General features: G+C 45.5%; 1 protein-coding gene across 4 annotated transcripts in view; it reads right to left on the bottom strand.

Moving 5' to 3' along the window:
* The window catches only part of Spock1 (SPARC (osteonectin), cwcv and kazal like domains proteoglycan 1), a 488,983-nt gene that overhangs the window by 30,711 nt on the left and 444,165 nt on the right, over positions 1-14,107 (bottom strand). The window lies entirely within an intron of this gene.

The following is a 14,107-nucleotide window of genomic DNA, read 5'->3' on the forward strand; positions in this document are numbered from 1 at the left end:
GGTCTTAATCTCAGCTGAAGTCATGATCCAGACCGCTGAATGAAGCTCTCGAAACCAACAGTATGCTGCTACCATCAACTTCTGAGCTGGGGAATTCTGGGAGCTAATAGTACCCACCCCCGAGAGGCTAAGATGGACACTCTGAGGTACGTGTTATAGAAAAGGCAGCTCCATGAAGACCTCTCTAAAGCACACACAGTAAACTGCACTCATAACTGAACTCAAGTGACAGACCAGGCTGTGCTTAAGTTAAACCGTGCTACACATGATTCTAGTTTTTACTTTCCAGTGCCTAAAACATCAATCTATATGCATGTTCTCTCGCCCTTAGAGAAGGTATTGTTTTATGCAAAATAAAAATAAAAATAAATAAAAAACCCACAGGAGCAAGTAAAGAATTAGGGCTCTGTTATCCAGGGGCTTGCTAATAAAATCGTTTTCAAAAATCAGTCTTTGGAAGAGCTTAAAATACTGATATTACACTTGGAAGAGGATGAGCTAAACAGTCAATGGTACAACTCACAAGCTGAGATGGATACATTCCCTATTAAAGCCATTAAGACTATCTTCGGTAACCTGATTTGAGGAGGCTCCGTGTTCCCTTGATTCTAATGATAATCCCTCATCTGGAAAGAGGAATATGTTTAGAGTTTGCCCAACATTTGTAAATGTGCATTAGCAGAGTGACACTTGGTTTTCCCTTGAATTATCTAGCAGGGAGGTTAGCCAGATGAAATAAGCTTTGAAAACTCTGAATAAAATCCACTGCCTTTCTTACACTCTGAGGCAAGAACATATCACTGAATATGCAGACTATTGTCTATAAAGGCCAGCTCTGGATTTAACTGTGTTTCTAGCCAATGGGTCAGCATTTGCCTGGAGAGGTGACCTGGCATAGACAGGCAGTGACCGCAGAAAACAGTTCAGTTGTAATGAAGGATGCATGGACATCCCGAGGTGTCCAGCACCTCCACAGGCTACACACTCAGCTGAAGAAAAGGCATCTGATGTCCCTTTGAAAACAATGAGGTTCTCTCTGTCCGGCTGCAAAGAGGTTCAGCCTGGATCACTGAGGGTGCTGGAATATACACACTCTGCTGTACTGCACACCACATAAGCATGAGTCCACTCTACAGAGCAACCTAGGATAGAAATGGATTTGCTCTAAGACAAATGTAAACCCGTAAGTAGCTTTAGAGACAGGACTCTGTTTTGTGGGATCATTTATAACGAAGCTCCATTTCTAAGAACCGGTTGAACCTGCTCTGATTCAACATCCACATCTCGGTATTACAAAGTGTAGTTTTATATTCTATGTTTTCAATGCCTAAAGCAATAGCATCACAGACGTGTCTATCCTTCAGCAAGAGATAACACTACTTTCCTAGTTGACGCAGCAAGGAGCTAATGGCAGACTTTGATCTGAGATGGGTAGGGAGTCCAGGAGATACCTGGAACCTATGCATGACCTCCTTGGGATGGGGGACACTACACATTGTCATATGTACCTTCTGTGGGGACAGAAGAAACGAGACAAACGTAGAGTCCATCTAACCCCCAGCACCTGTACACAAATAGTTTAAAGAAGATGGTTGGGAGGAGGTAAAACAACAGTCTCTGGTGACAAAGGGTCAGTGGTAGTATCTGAGTTGAGGGTAAGAGGGTGGGAGTGGACTGAACATCCAGAGAAGGGTCACTGAAATGCCAGGACCTGCCACCTTCACTTCCGTCTGCCTGGTGGACAAATCACAGAGTCATCGGGATACAGAAGGCAGGATCCAAGGAGGAACTGCCCAAGACTGAAGGCAAGTCAAGCAGAGTGGCTGACTTATCAATTCTCTTCCCTTCAGGACAGCAGCTCTCACAGTCTGTCCCCCTCCCCAGGTGTGATGGTGGTCAGTGTCTCAGCATCCAAGCCCCCACAGAGCTCCTCTAGACTGTAATGGACACAGGGTTGTGGCATTAGCCATTATTGCTTCTACCTGATGATCAGATTGTCTATCCAGAGAGCTGGGATCTAAGTGGGAAACACTGCAACTTCTAGCCTCCTCTTTATAGATAATAAATGTGGTATACAGGAAATGATAGCATAGAGGGAGGGAGGGAGGGAGGAAGAGGGAAGAAAAAAGAGAAAGAGAGGAAGGGAGAGAGAGTGAGAGAAAGAGAGGGAGCACTGGAAGGAGGGAATGAGGGAGGGAGAGAGAGAGAAGGAGAGGGAGAGAGGGAGAGAGAGAGAGGGAGAGAGAGAGAGAGAGAGAGAGAGAGAGAGAGAGAGAGAGAGAGAGAGAGAGAGAGAGAGAGAGAGAGAGAGAGAGAAAGTGCCTTCCTCTCTCTCTGGGTTTAATTGGAAGCCAGAAATCTTCCAGATGGAAGTGAAAAGGAAAATGTTGACGAGGGTCTATAAAATGGTAACAAACACAATAAAACAACACAAATATGTCTCTCAGAGGCAAAGGGCTCCTCCCTAAAGTGACTCAAAGTTCTGCTCAGCAAGAACTAAGGGATATAGAGTGAAGGGCTGGGAGCAGTTTAAATAGAAGCCACAGAGGAAGAAAAAACATGAAGAAAAAAGGGGGGGGCGCCCCAGAGGCGGCAGAGCTGAGAAAACACACACGAGATAGTTATTTGTGGTTTGTGCAGACAAGAGGCTCATTGCAAAATACAACTGGAGTGTAACAGGAAAACTGGAAGTAGGCTGAACAGAGTAATGGAGAAAGCCCTCTTGGGCCTGATCTGTTTCACAGAAACAGGAAAGATAGGCCCACACAGAGGGACCACTTTTAAAGGGAGCAATCTGTCTGTGCTGGTAAGTTGGATGCTTTTTGGAACTGTGACATCTACAGACAGCCTGGTTACTTTTCCTCTAAGACTCCATTTTGAATATGCAGACCAGTCAAACCTAACTTACTCCCACAATAATACTGCTTTTCATTCTAAAGAATATGGCGCTGTTGGTTTAAAGAATCCATAGGAATACATTTTGGGAGAAGAAGCAGATGAAGTTGCCAGAGAACATACTGAGCAGAAACATGAAAATGTGGACCAAGTAAACAACAAAAATTCAGATGAGAGAAATTGCCTTTGGATTAAAAATAATAATGATAAAATAAAAAGAAAGCCACACAGCAAAGCCCAGACAAAGGAAGAGACAATGTCAAAACTGGAGGAAGAACAGACAGAAGCCACAGCAAGTGGGAGGAGGCCAGAGTGAGCACAGGAGCCAGCAGGACAAAGGGAAGGAATCAGTGCACATCAGCAAGCCAAGCTACCACCCCAATGCAAAGGATGCTCTTCTTGTGGGCAACTGACAGCCCTGGGGAGACCATGGGAACCCAGAAGAGAGCAGCCGCAGTTCCAGTTCTTTCTGTAAACCCCATCTCTGCTGAACCAATAAACCGAAGGCACAGTGTGAGCCAAGGAAATGGCCATAGAAGGGTCAATAAGAAGATCCATCCTAATCAAAGTGCTGGGTTTCCCAAGTCAAGAAAGTCAATGTGGCAGAGAAGACACACCCCAGTGACTTCCAACAGAGAAAAGTACAAAGCTGCCCGCAGATTTCAGCATAGCAGCATTCACGATGGGAAAGCAAAGCCCACAAGTACCAGCTGAGGCACAGGTAAAATTATTGATAGATAGCAAATCAAGCAGTATAAGGTTTGTTTTGTGTTGTGTTTTTTTTAACAAAGGCAAGCCCTAGGAGGATGAATGTACTGCCAAGTAGCAGATAGGAAGGAGGGGAGCTTTAAAAAATTGGAGGGTAGAGAAAGAGGAAGAAAAATCGCCTGGGTATTTAATCACTGTTTAAAGTGCTAACACTCCTGTGGGGAATGGTAGTATGTGCCTAAAAGTCCAGTTGCTCATGAGAACCACACGTTTAAGGCCCAATGAGGCTAAATAGGAATTTTAAGAGCAGCTTTGGCAACTAAAGAATACAAGCAGGCAAACAACAGCAGCAACACGGTCAAACTTAACTTCTAAAACAATAAATATAAATGAGCTAAATTCACCTCTCAAAAGGATAGCATTATATTTCTAACCATGTCACAAAGAAAACTCTAACTAGATATTGGCTACAAACGATTTAACAGAATTGAAGGGACCCAGAAAGGCTACCAAATGTTTTCATTATAAAAATCTTCTGTGGAACTTATAACTCCTCTGTGGTCAAGCATACAAGGCTCTATGCGGTACTGTCTGAGATAGCAAGGATCAGGAAACAATTCAAATACTTCAGTGTGACTTGGTTATAGCACATCTACCCATTGCAGTTAATACAGTTGTGTAGTGTGCAAGACTCTTCAAGATATAAACCTTTAAAAAAAACATTTCTTATGTATCATATGGGATCTCTGTCTGGCTTTGCTTTTACATACATCAAGCATCTCTTATGGTCTAGAGAGATGGCTCACCAGTTAAGAGAACTGAATGTTCCTGCAGGAGACCTAGGTTCAGTTCTCAGAACCCATACAGTGACTTCCAACCATCTGTAACTCCACAGGATCCAATGCTCTTGTCTGGTATTGACATGTGTATATGTATACGTGTATGTGTATGTGGGCAAAACATTCATATACATAAAATAAAAATAAAATGTTGACAATTGCAGGATACAAGTGATGAGGAGAGGAATGGTTATACACGGTGTGGAGCTGTAATTTGTGAAGGTGTGAAAGATCAATCCCAGAGAAGGAAGGAGGAGAGAAAATTAACACTAAGGATGTTTGGGAAAGCCATAAAGAATAATATTATCTAGCCTACAATTACAGATAATACATATAAGTATAGATCTAGTCTAAATGAAGTTATATCACTTGGGATGACAGTGCTCCTCACAAACACCATAGATCATCTACGAGCGCCCCCCCCCCCCGGACCAGGCATGAGAAATCTCCTTTTGAGCTGTCAGTCATGGGAGTCCAAGAACAGTATAGCCTATTGCTGTTGGCTTGGTTGTCACCCAGAGGTTTAGGTTAAGTCTTTATTGTTGAAGACACCACCACTTCAAACACAGGACTCAAAGGATGTGAGCTAGATTTGACCTGAAAAACATCTTCCCTGAGGACTAGCATCCTATACCAGAAGTTGCTATGCAATCTTCAAGGGAGGGAAGCAATCAATCATCCCCATGCAGCTGATGCCTAGGAACCACAATGACCAGCAGCACAACAAGATATACCTCAGGGTGCAGTAGTGGCACATCTATCTTGGCAGTAAACAAAGCTGTCTGATTGGACTTAAGGCCCACTCAGCAGGAAAGAAACCATGGCTGGTGCTAGAAACCTACCCAACTATTAGTCGTAGTGAGGTCATGGATCTTAGAGGAGACCCTACCCCCGACACTTTCACTAAACCACGTAATTCTAATGGCATTTTAAATGTGTATCCTTATGCCCACAGACAAGAAGCTCTCACCTCTCAGCAAAGAAGCTCCTCTTTGTAGCAGACAGAAACCATTAGAGGAAACACAGGTGGTAAAAATGCAGAGGGCAGCCTGCCGTGGGATGTGCAGCCCCTGGATACATCTACAACACAACATCTGCATCTAAAGCTCAAGAGTCACCACAGAAGAGGGGGTGGAAAGATCATAAGTGCTGACGGATGAGGGCAACCGCAGAATGAGTGGGTGTGTCTCTAGAAATAACAGGAACACCTCGTCCATGATCCCCAACAGCATGGTTGCCTAAATGACTAGGTAAATAACAACACTGATAGATATTCTACAGTGCAGGGAGACAATTGTACAGGGTCTCAGCAGTAGACAGAAAACCACAGGCCACTAAAGACTACTGCACAATGGAGAATTAATCCTTCCAGGGACAAGCCCCCTAAGTGGTTTTCTGATACCAACTCCTCAATCCTGAAATCATGTGCATTCAAGCAGCACTAAGTAGATGAAAAAGGACACACACACACCTATGAAAAAGGCCATAAATTTGAGAGAGAACAAGGAAGGGGTAAGAGAGGGGTACCAGTTTGTCTTAGTCAGTATTCCTGCACAAAACATCATGACCAAGAAGCAAGTTGGGGAGGAAAGGGTTTATTCAGCTTACATTTTCACATTGCTGTTTATCACCAAAGGAAGTCGGAACAGGAACTCACAGAGGGCAGGAACCTGAAGGCAGGAGCTGATGCAGAGGCCATGGTGGGATGTTACTTACTGGCCTGCTTCTCCTGGTTTGCTCAGCTTGCTTTCTTATAGAACCCAGGACTACCAGCCCAGGGATGGCCCCACCCACAATGGGCCCTCCTACCCTTGATCACTAATTGAGCAAATGCCTTACAGCTGGATCTCATGGAGTCATTTCCTCAAGGGAAGCTCCTTTCTCTGTGATAACTCCAGCTTGTGTCAAGTTGACAAACAAAACCAGCCAGTACAAAAGGAGAGGGGAGGGGATGAAGGGGAGAAAGAGAAGGGGGAAATGAAGCAACTATATTTTAATTTCACTTTTTTTTAATTAAAAAAATAAATCTTGGGGCTGGAGAGCTAGCTCAGCGGTTAAGAGCACTGTCTGCTCTTCCAGAGGTCCTGAGTTCAATTCCCAGCACCCACATGGTGGTTCACAACCATCTGTAATGAGATCTGGTGCCCTCTTCTGGCATTGGGGTGTACATGCCGATAGAGCACTCATACATAAAATAAATCTTTTTTAAAAAACTCTTTAAAAAAATTCAAAGCTGAGCCCATGATCTGAAATGACACTGTGGCTGGCTGGACTTTACTGAAGGGGAAGTGAACGGATGAACCAATGCAGCACAGGACAACAGGAAGGAGGAGGCTTGGATCACCACTGGGGGATTTCATCTGTAACTCAAGACAGTTTCATCCATCCCTCTGTTTTCACGCTAATGTTTCCTTTGAAGCCAGAGGAGGAAAATAATCCATGAATGCAGTGGCCATCAGAGCAGGAAGGATGCTGAGGTCATTGTCCTTGACTTACTCCTGGGTCCCAGCAGACTGCCTGGGCACAAGTAGACATCAATAGGCTTACAGAAGGTGTGAAAGGTGAAAACCTGAATGTGTTTAGTGGAGCGAAAGTTTCCACGACTGTGAAAGTATCAAGAACAAACATGGTGATCTGGTCAAAGCATTAAGTGACCAGCAGGTCCCTTCAAGATCAACATGGAGAGCTAAAATCAGGTGGAACAATCTTTGAGAGCAGAGATACATAACATGGCCGAAGGTACCTGGTCTCAGCCCAGTCTCAGGGGTGGACTTTTGTCTCCACTGTGTATTTGAGAAGAGCAAATCTCCTCCTCTGTCCATCTAAGCCTACCCATTGGAACCTGGGACCAAAGGATTCACACCAATATGCCTTGAACGCAACAGAGGAAGGAGGCATTCTGACCATTTGACCACACTGTCACACTGACTCCCTAGATTTAGACAAGGAAAGGCCAGAATTCCCACCAGTTCTCAATGAGTTCAGGGTCTCTCTGGATCACTGAAGCTGGGTCTATTGCTTTACAGACTGCCATTATCCCCACTGCTGACACTTCAGCCCTGGCTCCTCCCTGGCAGCAGCCGTGGGGACCCCGGCAATCTCTGCTTTGTCTATTGTGATTGCGGGATGCTAGAACACACCTGGCTTCTCTCAGCCCTGGCTTCTCACTGCTGTCTGGGTAGTTACCACTGTGTAATTTAGTTTGTCGGTGTCTCTGCAAGTTTATTTGAAAACCATGGAAGACTGCTTACGGAAAATTAAGCTTCATTTTCTTTAAGCATCCAGCCAACGGAGCAGGCAGGGGATGGTGATTTGGAGATAACTGGCTTATGCATATGTAAACATGATGCATTTAGCAAATTACGTAGACTTCACACTTCAGAGCATTGAGGAAAACAAAGGTGCCTTCAAAGGCAACTTAGCGCAATAGAGCCGTTCTGAAAAGGATGCAGAATTATTGGCTTGTAGGAGTGGAGCCCAGATAGGAATGGAAAATAACAGTTTATAGCATGAAGCATGGGCAGAAACAAGAATTGGAACAGGTCTAATTTTAAGTGGTTTTATGGCAAGTCTAAGGGCTCCCAGGAATTACAGATCGTACGTGTTTTGAGATTGAATTCACAGTGGGAAGAGGTTGTACACTTCAGACTCAATTCCACTGCGGTGACTCCTTGCGCCTCACACAATTTCCCAGTCTGTGTTTTTCTCCTTGGGCCTGGAGAGAAAATTCTAGGCTTGCCCTGAGCTAAAAGAACATTTTGATAGGACGAGCAGCCCCTGCAATCTACTGAGCTCTGCTTCCCTTCTCCACCCGACCTGCTGTCTCAGCCCCTTCTCCTACCTCATCATCCACACATTACACCCGAAAGTGTAATTAAAAGCTTACTCTTATAAAAGTATCCTTTAGTAGTCAACCCTGTACACTCCAAGATTCCCAAGCAGGTCAGGTAGGAGGGGAAGCCTGCTGGAGGGGCTGTGTATCTGCAGGCTGCACGGGAGGTGGCTTGTCTGTTTGCAGCCTTGCATGAAGGGGACTCGCTGACTGGCAGTGATCAGCCGCCAGCTCCTCACTTTCGGGATCTAGATGGAATCAAGGCAGCATGGCTTGCCTTGTCTTCTAGGCCTGGTGCCACAAAGGCCAAGCTGCCCCAAGAGCTGGTATGCATGGAGCATCTACTGCCAACAATGCCTGTGCTAGTACTTTGCCTTTGGTCCTTCCACTTAACACTATGACATCCCCTCAACATCCTCATTATTTCTGTTTTACAGATGTGGGCACTAGGCTGACGGATGTTAAGTGAGGTTCTTCCTAGATGCCACTGAGTGTTTATTTAATGTCAGGCACTAAACGCACAGACACAACCTCATAGAACCATTAGACAAGCTCTCTGTGAGATAGGAGCTCCAGGAAGTCACGCAACACACTGAAGTCAAGGCAGAGCTGACTTTGGGAGAGCTAGGCATCACATTCAAGGCCAGGATGCAGGTGCATCTGTTCTGCTGCATCCTGTATTGCCTTGTTTAAGAAGGGGCAGTCTCTGGATGGTCATTCCTTCAGTCTCTGCTCCACACTTGGTCCCTGTAACTCCTTTCATGGGTAATTTGTTCCCACTTCTAAGAAGAATCAAAGCATCTACACTTTGGTCTTCCTTCTTCTTGAGTTTCATGTGTTTTGTGAATTGTATCTTGGGTATTCTGAGCTTCTGGGCTAATATCCACTTATCTATCAGTGAGTGCATATCATGTGTGTTCTTTTGTGATTGGGAGAGACTGAAGGAATGACCATCCAGAGACTGCCTCACCTGGGGATCCATCCCATATACAACCACCAAACCCAGACACTATTGTGGATGCCAACAAGAGCTTGCTGACAGGAGCCTGATATAGCTGTCTCTTTTGACAAATACAGAAGTGGATGCTCACAGCAGTCCATTGGATGGAGCACAGGGTCCCCAATAAAGGAGCTAGCGAAAGTACCCAATGAGCTGAAGGGATTTGCAGCCCCATAGGAGGAACAACAATATGAACTAGCCAGTACCCCCAGAACTCCCTGAGACTAAACCACCAACCAAAGAAAACACATGGTGGGGCCCATGGCTCTAGCTGCATATGTAGCAGAGGATGGCCTAGTTGGTCATCAATGGGAGGAGAGGCCCTTGGTCCTGTGAAGGTTCTATGCCCCAGTATAGGGGAATGTCAGGGCCAGGAGGCAGGAATGGGTGGGTTGGTAAGCAAGGGGACAGGGGAGGGAATAGGGGTTTTTTTTTGGAGGGGAAATCAGGAAAGGGGATAACATTTTGAAATGTAAATAAAGAAAATATCTATTTTTTTAAAAAAAGAAAAAGAAAGCGAAAGCGAAGTAAGGATGTTATGAAAAAAGAAGAAGGGGCTTCTGTCTTAGCGAGGGTTTCTGTTGATTTAATAAAACACTACAACCAAAAGCAACTTGGAGAAGAGAGACTTTACTTCAGCAGTCAACTCTCAGTCACAACACTCAGTCACTGAAGGAAGTCAGGGTAATAACTCAAGGCAGGAACTTGGAGGCAGGAATTGAAGCAGAAGCCATGGAAGAGTGCTGCTTACTGGCTCCCCCTACCTTGCTCAGCCTGCTTTTTTTTATACAACTCAGGACTACTGGCGCAGGGAATGAAACTGCCCGCAACAAACTGAACCCTTCCATATCAATCATAAATCAAGAAGATGTCCACAGAGACTTGCCTATAGGCCATTCTAATGGAGTCCTTTCCAAGTTGTGAATGCTTCTTCCTAAATGACTCGAGCTTGTGTCTAGTTGACATAGAACTACTCAGCATGGTCCCTGAGCCAGCAAATGAGAGGGTGCCAGGGAGAAGCAATTTGTGCTGGTCATAGGTCATGCTGGCCTTGACATGCTTTTTTCAGTACCTCCTCCCAACTCCTCCTCTCAAGATCTCACAAATATGTGCCATGTATGTGTGTGTGTGTGTGTGTGTGTGTGTGTGTATAGGTGTGCACACATGTGTGATTCCAAGTGATACTTAGTCATACTCACCATAATGCAAGGAAGCCACCACTGTTCCCATCCCTATTTTAAGGCTGTGCAGACTGATAATGGGAGATTCAAAAGATATTAAGTATCAGAGTGAGGTTGGCAGCAAGATCCCCTGACTCTCAGAGACAGACAGCACGCAGGCTAGATACCAGTTAGCCCAAGAGATACCAAGTACAGGTAAGCCATGTATAGATTTCACACCGAACTTACACCAAGGAAACATAAATGGATGAGGAGAGTTAGCTGAACTCTCACAAACAATTGCATTACCTGACACTGGGACAAACACCACCCAGAAACTAGGCCTTAGATGAGAATTTGCAGAGACAATGGAAAGGAATTGCAGCCGTAAAGAGTAAGATAAAGAAAGAAGTTATGGCATGGGAAATGTTTATAATAAAGTAGACCTTGGGGAAACAGTCTGTGGTCTGACCCATGTGTACCATAAGTGGACAGGGAAGGTGTATATGTGAGAGATAGTACCTGAAGGAGGCTGAGGAGTCCACAGAAAAATTCCATTTTTAGTTTTAACAACTTGGAGGGGAAAAGGAAATAGCCCAAGAAGCAAGAAATGGTGGCTGGAGATGAGAATGGCATCTCAGAGAGTGTAGAATGGATGGAAGTTTCCAGAAAAGCATTTCACAGCAGAAGTCCAATGGAAAATTTTCTACATTGTTTCAGTAAATCCTTGTGCAAGCTCGCTCTTGTTAAAGGGACTGGCTTAATTGTCTGCTGCTGTGATGAAATACTTTGGCAACAGCAACTTAGAAAAACAGTGTTGCATTTGGCTTATGATTCTCAGGGTTAGAGTCTATGATGGCCAAGAAGAAACAGCTGGGAGCTCACATCCTGATCACAACCAGGAGGTTGGAGGCAGATGGTGGGGGAAGGAGGGAGGGAAGGAGAGAAGGAGGGAGGGAGGGGAAAAGAGGGTGGCAAGGAGGGTTAGAGGGAGGGGAGGAAGGGAGAGAGGTGGGAGAGAAGGAAGGAGATGGGGAGGGAAGGAGATGGAGAGGAGAGGGAGAGAGAGGGGGAGAGAGAGGGGGGGGAGAAAGAAAGGGAGAGATAGGAAGAGGGAGAGGGAGAGGGAAAGAAACTCTAGAATTCACTGAAGTCTTTGGAAACCTCAAAACTCAACCCAATACGCCCCTTCCACAAGGCCACACCTCCTAATCCTTCCTAAACAGTTCCACCAACTGGGAGCAAAGGATTTGAACACGGGAGCCCACAGGGGCCATTCTCATTCATACTACCTCAGGTCTAAATTTGCTCTAACCATGTGGGGCTGTGGGCTGTGCACAGATAGCCTAGTCTCCAGTGGACCAAAGGTCTGGAACCCCAGTGACCCGGTGGGTGGTGATTTCCACCTGCATGGGATAGAAGGTGTTCGACCATGCCTCCTGGGCCCCATAGCTCCCCACAGGAGAGGTGTGCTGTTATCAGTCACGTAGGAGCAGCACCAAGCCTTCCCACATGCAAATAAGGTTTCCCCAAGCTTTCAGTTCAAGCCAATGAGAGGCACCTGCTGTTGAACCCTGAATCACCCCCAAAACTATATAAATCCTATCCAGGGAATTAAAGGTTGGGGAGAACTACTCCATTATCCGAGCCTTCAGTTCTAAGAGCTGTAACACTTAGGAAGAGGTCTGCTCTCCTGAAATGTCACCTGAAGCTCCGCCACCTGCCCAGCTCAACCTAACTCAGTGCAGGGCAGTGTGGAGTAACCGAGTAACCTGGAAGTCAAGGCAGAGACAGAGGTGGAGCCAACTTCCCCTTCCTGTCCACACTCGCTTCCCTTCACCTGGTCTCTTGCACCAGGCCGGGCCAGAGATCTCTGTGGAAAGCCTCTGGGACACAGGCCCACATAACCTGAAGCTGTTCTGACTTATATAGTCACAGGAGCAGTCTTTAGTGACAGGCATGGATGAGCTCCTACTGTCCCGGGGGGAAAAACAGTCAGGGTAGTGGGGACCTAGAGGATGTTATTCATTCTGCTATCTATGGTAGATTCTGACCTCTCTATCCAGGAATCTGTTTCCTCAAATGCCAATGAAACAAATGACATCCTCCCCAACCCCCATTTCTGCATCTTCTGTAAATGCTTCCAGATTATAAGTCAGCCAGGGAAGCACTCGTGCTAATCCTTCTGGGCATGGGATCACTAGATGATAGTTAAAATGTCTGTGACACATGAAACACAGTTCTTCTCATTGTGACCGCTGCCAATATTACTGAGAGTGTTACTTCTCAGAGCTGTATTTTCCCTTGAGAGTTTTCTCAGCAGCCAGGTTATCAAGACTGACTGTCATTCAGGTGACTGGGACACACATGGCCCTGGTACCATGACCAGTCAGCAAGAGCTCTTATATTCATTCCTTGTTGACCCTTGACCTTTATCTCATGGCTGCATGCCAATCAGGAGTGTAGCTTAAAGACATTTGGATTCACAAACCCATCCTTGCCAGTTCATGAAATGAGGGATCTTGATACAGCACAATTGAACGTCTTCCTGGAAGCATGGCCTGAGATATATCAACATAAAGAGCTAGCTAAGACTGCTCTGCCCTGATTGTAAGTGTTCAAAACATGTGAGAAGAGCTTCCGATCCATAAGATCAGCGAGGAACAGAGACTTTCTGTGTCAATATGCCCGAGCTTATCAGCAGTAATGGGATATGTACATAGTTAAGACCTACTAATCCAATTTTGTATCTCAAGGGGAATTAGAATCCTGACAGGCGCACATTCCTAAGAGGGTCAGAATACATCATCTTTTATTTAGTTTATTTTGTGTTTGTAATCCTGTGTAATGATGTAAAAAGCCCAATGATTCTAACAGAAATGATCGCTTATTTGCTAGGTATCCCCATGCATGCAGCGAGGGTCTTGTGAGAGGGGCTGGCAGGCAAAGAGGCCAAGTTCATCAGCAGGTGACAGATTTACTCCTCAAGAATGTGGCTGGAGCAAATTCAAATGTCTCTAAGTAAAAAGGGCTGGCTTCTGAAAGCCTTTTTTTTTTCCCCTGTCACCAAGAGGTGGCTAAAGCAGTCATGAGAAGAATTTACAGCACGGTGATTGCATTAGTGTTGGGAAAGAAAGATCGGTCTGCTTTTTACAGAGTAGAGCTGGGATGCACTCACATTGCCAACATTCACATTCATGCTGAGAGCCCATTTCCCATACACCTCTCATCTCCGAAAGAGCTGGCTAGGGCATCCCAAGGCCAAGCATGCTATGAAGGGAGCCCCCCCACCCCCACCCCACCGCCTGCACCTGATGATAAAACTCCTTGCCTGATCTCTACATTGAAGAAAATGGGGTCTGTTATATCCCTCGCACAATAAAATGTTCCACAGATGGGATTCTTGATCCCCCTGGGGCACTTAGATCTCCTGGACATGACTGGCTGTTCTGGATCATGGCTGTCATTGCATCCCCTGGAAGTGGGGAGACAAAGGGACAGAGGCACACAGAATGGTTTATAACTGGCCAGGGCACCATTTCCAAAGTCCTGGACAGTTAAGTATTGGACAGTGATCTAGTGACAGATAGCTTTGAAGAGAATGTCACAAGCCCCAAGGACTACAGAGAGAAAGAAGAGACAATATTCTATGCTTTGGGTACACAGTTCAGAG

Source organism: Mus caroli, chromosome 13, assembly GCF_900094665.2.
Source record: "Mus caroli chromosome 13, CAROLI_EIJ_v1.1, whole genome shotgun sequence".
Taxonomy (NCBI): Eukaryota; Metazoa; Chordata; class Mammalia; order Rodentia; family Muridae; genus Mus; species Mus caroli.